Source organism: Onychomys torridus, chromosome 1, assembly GCF_903995425.1.
Source record: "Onychomys torridus chromosome 1, mOncTor1.1, whole genome shotgun sequence".
NCBI lineage: Eukaryota > Metazoa > Chordata > Mammalia > Rodentia > Cricetidae > Onychomys > Onychomys torridus.
Genome location: NC_050443.1, coordinates 79,584,398 through 79,603,591, shown reverse-complemented (window position 1 = coordinate 79,603,591; position 19,194 = coordinate 79,584,398). Strand labels below are relative to the sequence as shown.

Sequence of the window (19,194 nt, the reverse complement as noted above, 5' to 3'; positions counted from 1 at the left end):
AGGCTGGGCAGTGACCCAGTATAAGAAGTAGGGTCCCAACAGCCAATAAGATGGTCAAAGACAGCACCTGCTCCCACTGTGAAAAGTCCCACAAGAGGACCAGCTACACAGCTGTAGCATATATGTAGAGTGCCTAGGTCAGTCCATCCAAGCTCCCTGGTTGTCAATTCTGTCTCTGTGAGCCTCTATGAGCCCAGGTTAGTTGATTTTGTGGGTATTCCAGTGGTATCCTAGACCCATCTGCCTCCTACAATCCTTTCTTCCCCTCTTTTGTAGGATTCCCCAAACTGTGGGTCTGCATCTGCTTTCTTCAGTTGCTAGATGAAGCCTTTCTGATAACAATTGGGCTAGGCACCAATCTATAGACTTAGCAGAATATTATTAGGCATCATTACATTGACATTTTCTCCTTCCAATCATGTTTGGTTCTATCCTAGGTCTCTGGGCCATACAGCCTGTGGGTCGTGGTGCTTCAAGTAGTGTCAGGGGTAGACTTACTCTCCTGGCATGGGTGTTAGGCTAGACCAGGCATTGGTTGGCAACTTACTCATCTCTAGGCCAAGATTAGCCCAGCACATCCCATAGGCAGGACATATTGTAGGTCAAAGGTCATTTAGCTGGGTTGGTGTCCCATTCCCTCTACTTGAAGTCTTGTTTGATCACAGGAGATGACCAGTTCAGATGACACACATATCTACTATTGCTCTGAGTCTTAAATGGAGTCATCAATATAGGTTCCTGGGAGACTCCCTTGTGTCAGGTTTTTATGTGACCCCAAAATGCCCTCCATTTCCAGTAGTCTTTTTCAGGACTCTCCCACTCAATACCAGCCCACCTGATTGCTCCTGTTCCCATTCCCACCTGCCTTTATTCTACTCACAAAATGTCTTCTACACTCCCTTCCCAGGGAGATGCAGGTATTCCCCCTTAAGCCATTCTTGTTACCTAGTCGTTCTGGGTCTGTGGAATAGTCACATAGTTATCTTTTATTTTACAGCTAATATTCACTTATAAGAGAGTACATACTATGTTTGTCTTTCTGTATCTGGGTTGCCTCACTTGGGACAATTTTTTTCCTAGTTCCATCCATTGGCCTGAAAATTTCAGGATGTTACTGTTTTAATAGCTGAGTAATACTCTATTGTGTAAATGTACCACATTTTCTTTATCAGTTCCTCAATTGAGGGATACATAGGCTATCTCCAGGTTCTGTCTTTTACAAATAAAGCTGCTATGAACATAGTTAAGGAAGTATCCTTGTGATATGATTGAGTATCCTTTGAGCATATGCCCAAGAGTACTATAGTTGTGTCCCACTTTTCTGAGAAACTGCCTTATTAATTTCCAAAGTGGCTGTAAAAGTTTGTACTCCCACCAGCAGTGAAGGAGTGTTTCCCTTGCTTCACATCCTCCCCAGCATGAGCTGTACCTTGTATGTTTTTTTTTGTTGTTGTTTTGTTTGTTTTTTTAATCTTAGCCATTCTGACAAGTGTAAGATGGAATATCAGAGTTGTTTTAATTTGCATTTCCCTGATGGCTAAGGATGTTGAACATTTCTTTAAACATTTGAAGTACTCTGTTGAAAATTCTCCATTTAGATTTGTATTCCATTTTATAATGGGATTAATTGGTTTGTGGATGTCTAGTTTCTTGAGTTTTTTTATATATTTTGAAAATCAGACATTGTCAGATGAAATATTGGTGAAGATCTTTTCCCATTCTTTAGGCTGTCATTTTGTCCTAATGATGATGTCCTTTGTCTTACAGAAATTGGTTTCTTGAAATCCCATTTATTAATTGTTGATCTTAGTGTCTGCAGTTTTGATAGTCTGTTCCTGAAGTTGTCTCCTTTGGCAATGCATTCAAGGCTATTTCTCACTTTCTCTTCCATTGGGTTTAATGTATCTGGATTTCCATTGAGGTCCTTTATCCACTTGGATTTGAGTTTTGTCCAGGGTGATAGATATGGACCTATTTGCATGACAACATCCAATTAGACTAGCACCATTTGTTGAAGATGCTTTCTTTTTCCATTGTATAATTTTGGCTTCTTTGTTGAAAATCTTCTGTTCAGAGGTGTGTAGACTTACATCTCTGTCTTTAATTAGATCCATGGATCCACCTTTCTGTTTTTTTACCAATATAATGAAGTTTTTATGACTGTAGCTCTATAGCATAGCTTTTTGTACAGGATTGTTCTAGCTATTCTGGGTATTTTGTTTTTCCTTATAAAGTTGAGTATTGTTCTTTCAAGGTCTATAATAAATTGTGTTGGGATTTTAATGGAGATTTTTTACTATGTTAATCTTACCAATCTATGAGAAGGAGAGATCTTTCCATCTTTTGTGGTAATTAAATTGGGAAATGTTCAGTTTCCATGAGTTTGTAGGCCTTCCATGGTTTTTGTGATTGTTGAAATCCAGCTTTAATACACGGTGATCTGATAAAATACAGGGAGATATTTCAATTTTTTCTTTGTATCTGTTGATACTTACTTTTGGATTGAGTATATGGTCAGTTTTGGGGAAAGTTCCATGAGGTACTCATGATGGTAATGTGTTTGTCTTTGTTAAATGGGTATTTTGTCTCTTGGTTTTTCTTTCATCTCTGGTCTTCTGGCCTAAGTGGCCAAGGGTTCTAGCAACTAGTGAGTTTTCAGGTACAGTAGTGTGTCTCCACTGGGATTTGGGGGCCCACAGCTCTAAATCCAGGCTTGCTTCCCATAAAGCAGAAGTATCTTCTGAAGTTATAGTCTAGGATATGGATCCCAGAAGATGGTGTGCACTCTGAGGATGTTGGTCAGGCTTAAAGGGGTTTAGTGGGTGGTGGGCAGTATCCTACTTGGGGTCCTTAGGACCAGCCTGGCCTTCAGTAAAGCTGCTGGAGCTCTGGGCAATCAGCTCTCTTTTACTCTTTAGCGCTTGAGCTAGATAGAGAGAACCTTGCTATTAAGAAATAAACTAAAAATGTGTCATTGATATAAAAGAAAATGCATTTTTCCTTGCCAAATGATGTCATATGGATAATCAAGTTTCATGTTCCTTTGCAGATTGTGAAGGTAATTCTGACCCTATATTTGAAAAATATCATTAGAAAAGTTATGAATATTCACAAAAGTATTTTCTATGTTGATTATGAGTCAGTTACAAGAATACAATATTATTTATATCCAGTAAATGTGTGCAATTTCTTTTTTATTTTGAAATTTATGTTTTGCTTACCATTATTTTTCAACATACTATTTTTCTTTTTACATAAAATAACAATGTTTCTTCTTGTGTAATTTTTTTACTTTGAATACAAACCAAAACTATAAGCATAAGTCAGTTAGTAAAAAAAAAAAAATTAGTCAAAAACAAAGTCACTAACTCTTTAATGACAGACATTAACAAGATAACATGAAATTAAACATGTAAGTTTATAGTTTCTTTAGACTGAGTAACGATATTTAATTCATTTTGAAATGCTTCTTCAAAAGTTTATGATCTGTCTAAATGTGTATTTTTTTTAAAGAGGGCAAGGTTTTAAAATACTACTGGCTTTGATTTTTTTTTAAATTTTATTTTGGTGGATTTTGTTGATTTCAAGCTGGAAAGCAATTTAATGCTATTGAGAACTTATAGCTAAAAATTAAATAATCAGGGTGTTTAGATGTGGTGTTGATTACATACTATGACCATCTATTACATGAGCCAAGACTTATCATTAATATGATGAACAAAGATTAATATCAAATTAAAACTCCATAGAATTTATAATTAAGTATAATAATTGATTCTACTCTTCTAGAAAGTTGAAGTTCAATCCATTTTTTTGTTTTTTAAAAAAACAAATTAAAATTTTACTGAAGTTTCAGAAAAAGAAAGGGCCATTGCAGATATTTTTAATTCAGAATCACCAGCAGGCAGAAGCCAATGAGGCTCCATATAAACATTATGTCTCTTCACTGAGGGCCAGAAGGGAAAAGTCTGATGACAGTGGGTAGATTTTATTTTGTTGAGTCAAACCAGCCCTTCCTCCAGGTTATAATTATAGGAAAAGTACAAGGCAGAGAGCAGACAACTATCTGTGTGCTGATGTCTGACTGGCCTATTCTTAGGCCTGATCTAGAAATAATCTTTTAAATGACCACATCACAATGAAGTATGTTAGTGGAACACAAGAGAAAACTTACATAACTTACAGAGTTCTGTCCAATACTAAAAGTAATAATAAGAAATTAAATAATATTCTACATGAGACTATGAAACAAGAAAATGGAGCATGATATAAACTAAAGAAATGTGAATGTAGAGTTTAAAAATATTTTCTGTAGAAGATTTTAATTATTCTGGACATGGTGACAAGAATAAACATGTAAGACCCAATAATATTCAATAGCTTTGATATAGTAAAGAGATCTTGAGTTGATTGAAGAGTCATTCTAAAGAATGGGGAAAGTATTTGCTTGTTACATATCTGACAGAGGATTAAACCTAGAAAATGCAGGAAAAAATGAACAAGAACAATAGCCCAATCAGTAAATGGCATAATGAATGAAAGAGAATTCTCAAAAATAATAAATGGCCAACATTTTAAAAAGTGTTACACAGCATTAGGCTTCAGGAAAATGAAAATTTTGAGATTATACCTAATCCCACTCTTTTTTTTGTTCGTTTGTTTTGTTTTTATTTGGAGCTGAGGACCGAACCCAGGGCCTTGCACTCTCTAGGCAAGCACTCTGAACTAAGTCCCCAACCCCCCTAATCCCACTCTTAATGTCCATCTGGAAAATAAATGATAGCAATGCTGGGGAAGGTGGAGGAAACAGTAACCTGGGTTTACTGTTGATAGAAAGATAAACTGGTTTCACTATGGAAACCCAGGCTGTAGATTCCATAAAAATCAAAACATAGAACTAACATATGACCCAGATATACTATTCCTTGATGTATACCCAAAGGATTCTACATTCTACAAAGGATTCTACATTCTACAGAGAGATGCAACTATGTTCATTGCTTTTATTGCTGCTTTATTTACAATAGCAAAGAAATGTTCATCAACAATGAATGGATAAGAAAAGTATGGTCCACACACTCAATTGACTTTTATTTACCTCTACAAAAAAATGAAACATAACCATCATATATATATAATATATTATATATTTTATATATATATATATATGTGTGTGTGTGTGTGTGTGTGTGTGTACAAACATATACACATGTGCTGTAACCCAATTTCATAAAGGCAGATATTATCTGTTATCTTTCAAATGTGGAATATCACTTAATACACACACACACACACACACACACACACACACACGTACATTACAGAGGTGGAGTGGCTAATACAGCACATGTGAAATGAAGAGAATAAAAACAGTGAATGCAGGAACAGGTGCAAATGGAGATGGTGGGCAGGAAGATGGGAGAGAAGAAGGGTATGGAAACAAATCAACCAAAGCTGAGCATGAGCATAAGAAAATGTCATAGAGAAAACTGCTACTTTTTAAAACTAATTAAAACTTAAAATAAGTGGACTTGGGAGATGGTTTAGTCGGTAAAGTGTTTGCCACACAAACATAAGGACTTTAGTTTGATCCCCAGATCAGAAAATCCTTGTGAAAGAACATGTGTTTGTACATTCAGCTCCACATAGGTAGAGCCAGAAACTCTGGAACTTCCTGTCCAACCTTTCTATATAATGAACTCTAAATTCGGTAAGAGCCACTGTCTTATAGACCTGGTGGGAAACAATTGCTCAAGATACATAGCATAGAGCTCTGACCTTCTATCCATACCAAATATATGCACCCATATCCACAAATACAGACATAGATTTACATAAATATACAACAAAATTAAAATATATCATGAAGATATAACTCCATTAAAAAACTACTTTCCAATTAATAACACTTCTTATTTCAAGAAGGACTTAACCAATGAGTTTTATGTTTTATTTGGAAAATCCAATTCCATAAAGATTGCAGCTCATTTTAAAGGTAAAAAATCAACCAGAGAATGTATCTCACTGGACATTAATACTTTAAATGCTGTACTTAATGTTACAGATAAAAGAAATGACCACAGACACATAATGAGGGCTCATACATTTACAGAAAGATGAATTATACTCCATTCAATACTGTGTATCAGAGTTTGAGTCAGGAACTATTTCTATACTATTTAGATTTAAGAGTAATGAATTTAATAGCTACAATTTTCAGTTAATAGTAACAAATACATGTTAATAGCAAAACAGCTTTGGTTCATCCATTTCAACTTTATAGGGAGCTATTTAAAATATTGTGTGGGGCCTAGTGAGATGGCTCAGTGACGTGGACTGAAAGGCCATTGTAAGGGAAACAAGGCCCCCCCACTAGCTCTGCTAATTGCAGATTCAGTGGGAAATACTGCACTCTGCCCCCACGCCCCATATCAGAAAAGTTAGAGCCCACCATGCTGTACTAACAGGATGCTTGCCAATTAACCCCTGGGGTTGTGTTTGCAAGATAAATTGCTTGGGAAGAATGCTTGCCAAATAGCCCCTGGGGTTGTGTTTGCAAGATAAATTGCTTAAGAAGAATGCTTGCCAAATAACCCCTTGCTAGATAAGCTTGGAATTCGTTTACCTACCTAGACTCTGAGAAAAGACCATGGAGACATCTGGCGTCAAGGTGTCTACACTCTGGGTGACCCCACTCCCCTGCCCTGGTAGAACTGCCTCATAAAAGGCCTGTGAGCCTTAAACTTGGGGTCACCAGCTACTCCTCGCGCTGGTGTCCCACAAGCTCGTGTCTAAAATAATAAAGCTTCATTTGTGACCCGATATCGGAGTGAAGCTCTCTGTTTTGTATGCCGACCCTAACATCTGGAGGTCCCACCGAGATTGGTAAGAACGGTGGTGAGTCGGCAGGGAAGCAGCTGTTCAAGCGGCCCGTGAGGACCCTTGGACGGTGGGGGACAGACGTGTTCCGAACCCACAGGCTGCAGCTCTGGAGGACGCTCTGGTGTGTGGGGACCCTGAGACAGGGGCCCCATCTGATTCCCTTTTGTCTAGGAGATTTTTCAGACGGCCCAGGCCAATAGACAATCTTTTGGCTTCATTTTCCCTACCATTTTGCCGGCTTGTCTTGTTTGTGTGTTGTGTCTCTATCTTTGTGTCCTTCTGTGTCGGTATCTACTTGTTTGGAATGGGACAGTCGGCCGCCAAGTCTGCCTCCACCCCTTTGTCCCTAACCCTCTCTCATTGGTCAGCAGTGACGGACCGCTCATTGAACCTGGCGGTTCAGGTGAGGAAAGGGAAGTGGCAGACTTTCTGTTCGTCTGAATGGCCCACCTTCGGAGTCGGGTGGCCGGTAGATGGTACTTTTGATCTTAATATAATCAGAGCAGTCAAACAAAAAAATCTTCATTCCAGGTTCACATGGGCATCCGGACCAACAAGCCTATATCTGGGTCTGGGAAGATTTAATGGTGGACCCGCCTAAGTGGGTCCGGTCATTTCAGGTCGGCCCATCTGCACCACCTACTGATCATACCTCTCTCCTTCTAACCAAAACCTCTGATTCGCCTAAATCTTCCCCTCCCCCATTGATCCCAACACCTGCACCCCTGCCAGAGTCTCAGGCTGATCTCATTTCTCTTGACCTAGACCCCCCACCGCCTTACAGATCGCCACCGCCGCTGCCGCCAGCGGAGGCAGGATCCGGACCGGCCCCAGTCTCCCCTTCGGGGCCTGCACAGGGTACCCACCAGAGAAGGGTACGCCCTCATGATGAGGCCCCACCGGCAGTCACACTGCCCCTACGCCCCGTTGGGGAACTATTGATGATGGGGCTGGAGGAGACATGCCTGCCCTCCAATACTGGCCATTTTCTTCCTCAGATTTATATAACCCACCCTTTTCTGAAGACCCCTTTCGCCTAACTGGACTCCTAGAGTCCATCATGTTTTCCCACCAGCCTACGTGGGATGATTGCCAGCAACTTCTGGGGTTCCTTTTCACCACAGAAGAAAGGGAACGCATCCTCCTGGAAGCTAGGAAGTTGGTCCCTGGACCGGATGGGCGGCCAACTCAGCTCCCCAATCTCATTGATGAGCACTTTCCCCTGCGGTGCCCAACGTGGAATCCGAATACTCCAGAAGGTAGGGAGCATCTGTCCCTCTATCGCCAGACTCTAATGGCAGGTCTCCATGCAGCGGCCAGAAGGCCCACTAATTTGGCTAAGGTAGGTGAGGTTCTTCAAGGGCCTGAAGAGACCCCCTCTGCCTTTCTTGGGAGACTCATGGAAGCATATAGAAAATATACACCCTTTGACCCACAGTCAGAGGAATTGAGGGGAGCAGTGAGCATGGCCTTTATAGGGCAGTCTGCCACAGATATACAGCGGAAGTTGCAAAGATTAGATGGGTTACAAGGGCTGAGCCTGAGGGACCTGGTTGAAGAGGCTGAAAAAAGTCTATTATAAGCGGGAGACCGCGGAAGAAAAAGAGGCTCGGTTAGAAAAACAAAGAGAGGGAAAAAAAGAGCAGCGAAAACGCCAAAATCGGCATCTAACACAGATTCTTGCAGCCTCGTTAAGAGACGGGCCGGGGTCACGGGGCGAGGAGGAGGAGGTCGGGGAGGCCGTCCTCCTTTGGGACCAAATCAATGCGCCTACTGCAAAGAGGAAGGTCATTGGATCAGAGAATGCCCGAAGAAGCAGAAAGGGTGGGGCCGGCAGGTCCTTGCCCTTGGGGACTGAGGGAGTCAGGGTTCAGACCCCCTCCCCGAACTCCGGGTAACGTTTGAAGTGGAGGGGACCCCAGTGGACTTTGAGGTGGACACGGGGGCAGTCTATTCAGTCATCAAGCATCCACTAGGCCCTCTGCCTACCTGAAAGTCACTGGTCCAAGGAGCAAATGGAAGCAGAGAGAGACCCTGGACCACCCAGAGAACAGTTAACTTGGGAAAAGGTACTGTGCAACATTCTTTTCTGGTCTACCTGACTGTCTGGCACCCCTATTAGGTAGAGACCTCCTGACAAAACTGGGAGCTCAGATCTCCTTTACCTCTCGGGGCCCAGAATTAAAATTTGCCCACCCGAAAGTAGGGACCTCCATCTCCTCACGCTAAACTCCCAGCTGCTGAGGAATACCGGTTGTATGGAGTGGTGGCAAAAGCCTCTGTAGCCACTGTTTCACTGTACAACGAGGAGTGGATTCATAGGTTCCCTAACGCGTGGGCAGAGACAGGTGACCTCGGACTGGCTAAGGAGTAACCCCCGATGGTGGTCACCCTCAAACCCACCGCGGTACCCATGCAAGTAAGACAATACCTGCTTAGTCGAGAAGCCCGAGAAGGCATAAAACCCCACATCAAGAGGTTTCTGGAACTGGGCATACTGAAACCATGTCAATCAGAGTGGAATACTCCGCTCCTGCCGGTAAGGAAGCCAGGAACAGATGACTACAGACCAGTCCAGGACCTGAGAGAAGTAAACTCCCGGGTAATAGACATTCACCCTACAGTGCCCAACCCTTACAACCTCTTGAGTACCTTACCTCCAGAGCGCAACTGGTATACTGTACTGGATTTAAAGGATGTTTTTTTTTGCCTCCCCCTCCACCCCGATTCTCAAAAGCTCTTTGCCTTTGAATGGTCAGACCCTGAGGGAGGGGGGACAGGGCAACTGACATGGACCAGACTTCGGCAAGGATTTAAGAACTCTCCAACTATCTTCGATGAGGCCCTACACCGAGACCTTCGGGAGTATCGAGAAACCACCCCTGATGTCACCCTCCTCCCAATTGCTGAACAAGGAGAGGAGGGGGTGCCGGTTCACGATTGTGGTGCCATTCTGGCGGAAGAAACCGGGGACAGATTTAACGGACCAACCAATGGCCAACCCTGACCTGATATGGTATACAGATGGCAGCAGCTTCCTGAGTGAGGGGCAGAGGAAAGCGGGAGCAGCCGTAGTGGACAAAAATTGGGTAATTTGGTCTAGTAGCCTCCCGGAAGGAACTTCAGCCCAGAAAGCAGAATTGATCGCGCTCACGCGAGCTCTCACCATGGCTGCAGGGAAACGGGCCACAATCTATACTGACAGCCGGTATGCGTTCGCAACAACACATGTGCATGGGGCAATATATCGAGAAAGGGGGCTACTAACATCGGCCGGAAGAGAAATTAAAAATAAAAGAAAAATTGAGGCCCTATTGGAGGCTATAATGTTGCCCCGAGAGCTGGCCATCGTACACTGCCCTGGGCACCAAAAAGGGGACTCCCCAGTGGCTGCGGGAAACAGGAAGGCCGATCAAGAGGCAAAGGAGATTGCCCTCCAGGATCCAAGGAACCTGGCCATTCACGCCTCAACTCCGGAGGATCCAGCTCCTGAAGAGGCTCCACCCCTGGAACTTCTGAAAGACACTCTGGAAAGGATCCACAAATTAACCCATCTGGGCAGCATAAAATTGATCCAGCTGACTACAGAAGATAAGACTCCCCATCTGAGAAGAAACAAATGGCAGAGAAGGTGGTAGCTGCTTGCCGGGCCTGCCAGCAGGTAAATGCATATCCTGGGAAACTGGCCCCTGGAAAAAGACTACGAGGAACCTGTCCTGGCCAGCATTGGGAAGTAGACTTTACCGAGGTAAAGCCAGCTAAGTATGGCCTAAAGTACCTGCTAGTGTTTGTAGATACCTTTACAGAATGGGTAGAAGCCTACCCCACCAAAAAGGAGACTGCAGCAATAGTCGCTAAGAAAATCCTGGAAGAAATCTTCCCAAGATTTGGACTGCCTCAGGTAATTGGGTCAGATAATGGCCCAGTGTTCGTGGCCCAGGTAAGTCAGGGACTGACAAAAATACTGGGGATGGACTGGAAGCTGCATTGTGCATACAGACCCCAGAGCTCTGGACAGATAGAATGAACCAACAGGACCATTAAGGAGACCTTAACCAAATTGACCATGGAGACTGGCTCTAGAGATTGGACGATGCTCCTACCGTATGCCCTCTTTAGAGCTAGAAATACCCCTTCCTTCATGGGTCTTACCCCCTTTGAACTGCTCTTTGGGTGTGCACCCCCAGTTAAGAACCTAACCATCCAGCAAGGAGAAATCATGCCTTCCCCTCTGTCTGACAGGCTGCAAGCTTTAGCATCTGTCCAACATACATTGTGGAAGCAACTGTCCGCTGCATACCAACCCGGCGGGGACAGCGCTGCCCATCAGTTCCACGTGGGGGACTTCGTATACATCTGCAGACACCAGCATCAGACTTTGGAACCCCGGTGGAAGGGACCATACCAAGTCCTGCTGACCACCCCGACGGCAGTCAAGGTGGACGGGATTGCTGCCTGGATTCATGGCTCCCATCTCAAACCTGCCCCTGTCCCTGACCTGGAGGCTGATCTGGACTGGACTGTGGAGCGGACTGAGCATCCCCTCAAGCTCTGCATTAGGCGCAGAAGCCAGCCAGACAAACCCCCACCGGCCACAACCACAAACTCGGCAAGTGATATCTGGGACGGGAGATGTGGTATGGACAGTGTCTAGCTCAAGCCACCCATTGGGAGCTTGGTGGCCAATTCTCCAACCAGACATCTGCCAATTGGCAGCCGGACTAGATACCTGGGACCTACCGGAACAGGAACCTGGTAGCGTCCTTCCCCTAACAGTTAGAGGGGGAATGTTTAATGATTTGCTGACCAGGGGAAGGATTCAGGGATGTGCCACCCCCCTGAGGAGGTGTCTCCTTAACTATTTACCTTTCTATGTATGCCCCCGAGATGGTAGAAAAAGAGGGGGGATTCATAGGTGCGGGGGACCAGAATCCCTATCTGTAAGGCTTGGGGGTGCAAAACCACTGGAACCACATACTGGAAACCTAGCTCTAGTTGGGATTGGATCCGGGTAGGCCGAAATATCACTCATCCTGAACCAGCTAGCAGCCCTTTTGGCCCCCACAATCCCTGCCCCCCTGGGAACCTTGAATCGCAGGGTAGACATGTCACTGGATGCCAGAACACCCCTTTATGCAATGTGCTAAACATAACTTTCACCGCTGAAGGGAAAAAGTCCACATCCTTAGCCGACTGGTATAGGGGCCGAACCTGGGGTCTGAGATTCTATGCCCATGGAGATGATTTCGGGCTCCTCTTTAAGATAAGGTTAAATAAGGATAGTATGCTAACATGCACAGCCGTCGGCCCAAACACAGTCCTTATGGACCAAAAGGGATTCCCACCTAAGGTCTATCAACAAACGGTCCGACCTCACACCCCTACGTCCCAGACCCTCCAACCCGAGGTCCACCCCTCACCACAGGATATCCCAGACCCTCCGATGAATCTCTCACCCCCGGGGTCAGGAGAGAGACTCGTGGACTTAATAAGAGGAGGATACCAGGCTTTAAATTCGACCTACCCCAATCTCACTAAGTCCTGTTGGCTCTGTCTTCAAGCTAGCCCCCCTTACTATGAGGAAATGGCTCTAGATAAAAAATTCACTTACAATACCTCGACTAGCTGTAATTGGGGGACAAAACACATGTTAACTTTACCTGAAGTGACTGGCTTGGGAACTTGTCTGGGACACCCCACTGCTTCGGAGAGAAATCTCTGCACCCAAACAGAAAGCATCACCTCCACAGATCAGCCTCTTTTCCTTGTCCCAGCCCCTGGTCTTAACTGGGCATACAACACAGGACTCACCCCATGTGTCTCGGTTGCTAATTTCAACCAGTCCTGAGACTTTTGCGTCCTTGTCCGAGTCTATCCAAGGCTAGTCTATTACCCAGCTGAAGAGTTCGAGGAGCATTTTGCGGGCAGGACTCAGTTCCCCAGAGAACCTGTCAGTGTCACCCTAGCCGTGTTGCTAGGGGCAGGAGCGCTAGCTGGGGTAGGAACCGGAGCAGCAGCATTAATTGAAGGCCCTAGGCAGTTGGGGATCCTAGAAGCGGCAGTCCAACAAGACCTGAGAGCAATCGAGACCTCTGTTACTGCCCTAGAGAAGTCTTTAACTTCGTTATCGGAAGTGGTCCTGCAAAATAGACGAGTACTGGACTTACTGTTCTTAAAGGAAGGTGGTCTGTGCGCTGCCCTGAAGGAAAACTGTTGCTTCTACACGGATCATATAGGTGTGGTAAGGGAATTGATGACTAAACTTAGAGAAAGATTAGATGCCAGAAAAAAGAACTTACGAGGCTCTCAAAGCTGGCTTGAGGGATGGTATAATCAATCCCCATGGCTAACTACATTATTGTCAGCCCTCACAGGACCATTTGTTGTATTAATTCTTATCCTCATGATTGGACCATGTATCCTCAATCGAATCTCGGCTTTCGAATGATCCCAGGTAAATGGGGTTAAGATGATGGTCCTGAGACAACGGTACCAGCCGGTATCTGGCAGTGACCTTTAGGATTAAAGGTCGGCACAAGAGAAAGGGAGGAATGAAAGGCCATTGTAAGAGAAACAAGGCCCCCCCCCCCACTAGCTCTGCTAATTGCAGATTCAGTGGGAAATACTGCAATCTGCCCCCACGCCCCATATCAGAAAAGTTAGCCCACCATGCTGTGCTAACAGGATGCTTGCCAATTAACCCCTGGGGTTGAGTTTGCAAGATAAATTGCTTGAGAAGAATGCTTGCCAAATAACCCCTGGGGTTGTGTTTGCAAGATAAATTGCTTGAGAAGAATGCTTGCCAAATAACCCCTTGCTAGATAAGCTTGGAATTCGTTTACCTACCCAGACTCTGAGAAAGACCGTGGAGACATCTGGTGTCTAGGTGTCTACACTCTGGGTGACCCCACTCCCCTGCCCTGGTAGAACTGCCTCATAAAAGGCCTGTGAGCCTTAAACTCGGGGTCACCAGCTACTCCTCGTGCTGGTGCCCCACAAGCTCGTGTTAAAATAAAGCTTCATTTGTGCCCCGATATCGGAGTGGAGCTCTCTGTTTTGTACGCCGACCCTAACACTACAAGGTTCTGCGGTGGCTTCTGTTCTCCCAATAGCCCAGGAATTCCTAGAGGATGTTCACTTAACAACTGTGAACAGCCTTGTGTTTAGAAGATGCTACATCAATGAGTGAATGCTCTACCCCAGAGAGACTCATCTTATTGTGGGAGCTGTTGTGTCCAGCCACCCAACTCTCCCAGCTGCTGTCTACACATAATGTTAATGATGCCTATGACTTATTTTCATAACCAGATACCTTATTCTGACTCTCTTGTTTATAACAGTTTTAATATTTTTACCCAAAAAACACTGGCAACTATTCCAGCTGAACTTCTGGAAACCAGTCATAACTATAACAACCTATTCTAAATTTATACTTTTATGAACAAAGAATGCCAAAATGAAGTCCATGACTCATCTAAGGTCCCACAGCAGGATAATGGAAAAATTGAGATGAAACTCAAGGCTTCCAATTTTTTGATAAGTAAAAGTTGCCCCATCCCTTAGGTAATAACAGCAGAAACAATAGCAATGGCATTATTAGGCCCTAACCATGTGCCAGGCATCACTCCCAATATCTTATGCATATCAACTCACTGGATCCTCTCAACGCTCCTCTGAGATGGTAAGGAACCTGCCCAAACACACATATGACATCTGCATCGTACTGTAAGTACCCCACTGTCTATAGATGCACTTTCTGCAATTTCAGTCAAAAAATTATGTGGATGATGTATACTTCCTAAGTTCTGTTGCTGTTCTAACCAGTGAGATGAAATCCTAACCACTCTACTGTGTCCTGGACATAAATCACCCCTTTGTCTACTGTTGGCCACACTGAATATTCTACCTGCTTTTGAGTCTCACAAATGCTATTTCATTACTTAGAATTACGATTGTGATAGTTCAAGCTTTATGTTACAAGTAACCTTTACTTTACCTAATAAAGGCCTGCACACACAAGGACAGTGGTAATGACAACTTGAATATACCATATCATAAATATTTCATTAGTTATTATTATTAATATCTTACTGTACCTCTATAGCTTCTGATCCCCCCCACCCAATTCCCCTAATTGTTGCTTTCTGGTACTTGAACTAAAATTCCTCTTTGAATGCCAACAATCTCAAGAGTAGTTTACTCAGGCACGGGTACCTGGAGGGCAGCTGTCACCTACACACTCTTCCCAGGCAGGTTGTAAAAGGGAATAAACAGGAAGGAAAACAAGGAAGAGGAACCAGACCTCAAGTTCTTCACACACTGGCCTCCAACTGGCTTCACTGTGGAAAAAGCCATCCTTGAAAAATGGTCTCCAAGCTCCAGGCTTGACAACAGGAATGTCTCAGGCTCTCCAGAAACTGGCTACAACTGGAGGACTCTTTCCACACTGAAATGGCACTCCGGTGTGTTCAGGACAATGTCTCCTACACTCATTTCCCTGTTAAGGCAGCAGTTTTCAACCTCTGTGTCCTGACACCTTTAGGGGTCAAATGACCCTTTCGCAGGGGGCGCCTAAGACCATCAGGAAACACAGATACTTACATTACGATTCATTCTGAGCTACACAGTTAAGTCTGAGGCCAGCCTGGGCTATGAAGCCCTATTACAAAAATCATATCCAACTGTATATTAGATCACTGAATCCAATATGTAAGAGGACTCTCAGGAGGCCACCCAGTCCATTCCTGGCCATTTCAACTGCAGCAGGGAATTCACAAGCTGCTGAAGGGTTCCTCTTCTTACTGTCCACTGGACTATCACACCGAGCCTCCCTTTGTCTTACTTCTACTTTCCTCCTCTCCTCCTCTTTTTCTTCTCCCAGATAGGGTCTCACTGTGTAGCCCTGGCTGTCCTGGAACTCACCATGTAGATCAGGCTGGCCCCAAACTCAAAGAAGTCAGCCTGCCTCTGCCTCCCGAATACTGGGATAAAGGTGTGGGCCACCACCACCTGGCTTTATTTCATCTTTAAATCCACTTACCCTACTAACTCTTATGGAAAGGAACACAGTAGCAATCCAGGCCATGGACTGTGCCTGGCATATTTGCTTGGCTTGAATAGTTGTTCAGCATAGTCTTAACTTAAAAAAATGCAGGTAGGCCTACATAGATAACAACCTATAGTAAGATGAAGCAGAGGGCCTTAGCCTTAAAGTCTGAGAGGAGGCTGCCATTTTTGACAGGGTAGGAGCTCTCCTTAACTCCTAGTTCATGTCTCCATTTTAAAATGAGGTTAGCAGGATCCCCAGAACCAACTCTTACAAGTTGTTTTCTGACCTTACACCTGCGCCATAGTATACATGTGCCTACACTTACATATCACACTCATAAACACAAACAACATGAATGTAAAAAAATTTTAAGTGAGATTAACCATCTCTTCCTCCTATGATAAAATTCTGTGTGTAAAACACCTGGCAAGGAGCAAGTACGTAACTTAGCGATCTTAGAGAGTGGCAGCTTCTTCCTTCAGGCTAAACTTCTCCTGGAGTTTCTTCTACCTGGGACTCTTTCCTTTTCTTCCTTGTGGTGACTGTAGGGCTCACATATGCCAGGCAACTGTTCTACCACCGAGCCACGCTTCTGGCCCCCTTTAGATCATTTCTTCCTTTCCTTCCTTCATGTACATAGTATTCTATCTGCATGCCTGAATGACAGAGAGGGCGCCAGATCTCATTACAGATGATTGGAGCCACCATGTAGGTGCTGGGAATTGAACCCAGGTCTTCTGGATGAGCAGCCAGTACTCTTAGCCTCTGAGCCATCTCTCCAGCACCATTTGTTACTTTGTTAACGAGGTCTTACTTTGCCAATCTATGCAAACTTAGCATCCTCCACTCTCATCTCCCTTGCTTAATTTATATACACTGTCATTACCATCACCTAACATACAGCATTTATTTATCCAGTTTGTCTTCCCATCTAGAACAGCAGATTCCAAAGACAGGCTCTTTTGAAAGAAAAACAAGCTGCTACATCCCTGACATTATAGAAGAGCTGCAGACATTTGGTAGGTGTTGGGTAAATGCCAACTTAATGAATAAATGCCTTCCTCAGAGCCTGGGGTACAAGTCAATACAAGAGTTCAGGTAGAGGCTGATTAAGTGCTGAGTGCAGTGGATAGTTTTCTTCCTTGTAAATGGACTCTTTAAATTAAAAGACTAAAATTAATAACTTATAATCTTAGAGCATGCATGCTATATAATGTATTTACTATTATAATGTATTTGTTATTATTGTGTGTATACATGCGATGCACGTGTGTGAGTGCATACCACGTGTGCCATGGTGTGCATGTGGAGGTCAGAGGGCAACCCTCGGTAGATAGTTCTCTCCTTCCCCTTTATGTGAGTTTCAGGGATTGAACTCAGGTCTCCAGGCTTTCATGGCAAGTGCTTTTACCCATTAAGCCCTAGCCCTGGAATATTATATATATAAAAAATATATATATTGTTTGTTTGTTTTTTGGAGACAGGGTTTCTTCATGTAGTTTTGGTGCCTGTCCTGGATCTCACCCTGTAGACCAGGCGCTGGTCTCGAACTCAGAGAGATCAGCCTGCCTCTGCCTCCTGAGTGCTGGGATTAAAGGAGTGTGCCACCACCACCTAGCCCTACAGTATATTTTTAAAAACAAGGATTCAGAAGACATTCAGAGAAAAGATTTGAACAACATAGTTCAATAGTAGAGCGTATGTTATGCATGCAGAAGGCCCTGGGTCTAATTCCTATCATTGCAAATATACAAGACTATATGTCCCTAATAATAAAATATGTATCTAAGTAGTTATTTATAAGACATTTTTACAAATGGTACAGATAATTACTTTGGAAATGTTATTGTGGGAGTGGATACACATCCTGTCCTGATGTGTCCATGCTCCTGATGTCACAGAAATATTAAAGTTAACGGCATACTGCTCCCTGACCTGAGGTAATACATGTTGCTCCCCTTCGCTTTTTATTAGGTTTGAACGTGAATGTCTTTCGTATGCTTGCTCATGTGCTTGAACACGTGGTCACCAGCTGGTGGCACTGTTTTGGAAGGTTGTGGAACTTGGAAATGGGGCCTTGCTGGACAAAGTGGGCCACTAAGGGCAGGCCTCGGACTTCTGTAGCCTTGGCCCCACTTCCTGCTGCAGGGCCCAATGCAGTCTGCTGCCTCATGCTCCTACTGCCATGATGGACAGCATTCCTTCTGAAGCCACAGTCCAAGACCAACCTTGTCAGGTGCACTTGATCACAGCACTGAGAAAAGTAACGTGCACATGCGCAAACCGTCTCCCTTCTGCGTCCGTGCATTCTGTAAACTGTAAATACTGCAGCAGTCTTAAGCAATAAGGATCACCTGCACACTAAATGTCCCCATGAAGAATAACAGTTTTTAGAACGTGAAATGAATTTGGTACTACTCTAGCTGCCTTATGTTATTTAGGGACAGACAAGGACTAACAAATAAGAAAAGCTTTACCCTCATATCCAAACTTGCAATGTAAGAATCTAATTTAGAAGTTCTCAGGCGCACATGAATGAATAATATGTCCCTGGAGGACATCATTAAGAGAAAAAAAGGAAAGCCCAGAAAGACAAATATCCTATTGTCTCATTTATTTGTGGAAGCTTGAAAGCTGATCTGTAAACAGACAATACAAGAGAGGTTACCAAAAATGGGGGAAGGGCAGGCAGGAGGGTAGGAAGGGAAAGGCCAGTGGGGACAGGTGTGCAGCTGAGAAGAAATAATTTCTAGTGTTCTGTAGCATCACAGGGTCACTATGACTGACAAGTAATTGAATGTTGTGAAATAGCTAGTCAAGGACACTTGGTGTTTTTAAAATTAAATCACTGGTGTGTGTGTGTGTATGTGTGTGTGTGTGTGTGTGTGTGTGTATGCAGTGGGGTGAGAGGTGGGTACATGCCACCTGAACATGTGCGGAAGTCAGAGGACCACTTGCAGGAGTCAATTCTCTCTTTCACCATGTGGGTTGTAGGGATCAAACTCAGCTCAGCAAGGTTTGGCAGGAGAAGCTGAGCCATCTTACCAACTCCGTAAAGGGCATTTTAAATGTTTCTAACATAAATGATAAATGTCTGAGATGGTAGATGTCACCCAATATGATCATTACCCACTGTATCTGTGTACTGAAACATCACATACACCCCACAAACACAACTGCCACCTACTAATTTAAAAGAAAAACATCTAAATAGTAGTCACCTAGCAGTTTAGTAGAGATGCCTTTCCACGAGACTGTGGATG

At 43.9% G+C, this 19,194-nt stretch overlaps 1 protein-coding gene across 2 annotated transcripts in view; it reads right to left on the bottom strand.

Moving 5' to 3' along the window:
* The window catches only part of C2cd3 (C2 domain containing 3 centriole elongation regulator), a 126,162-nt gene that overhangs the window by 87,878 nt on the left and 19,090 nt on the right, over nt 1–19,194 (bottom strand). The window lies entirely within an intron of this gene.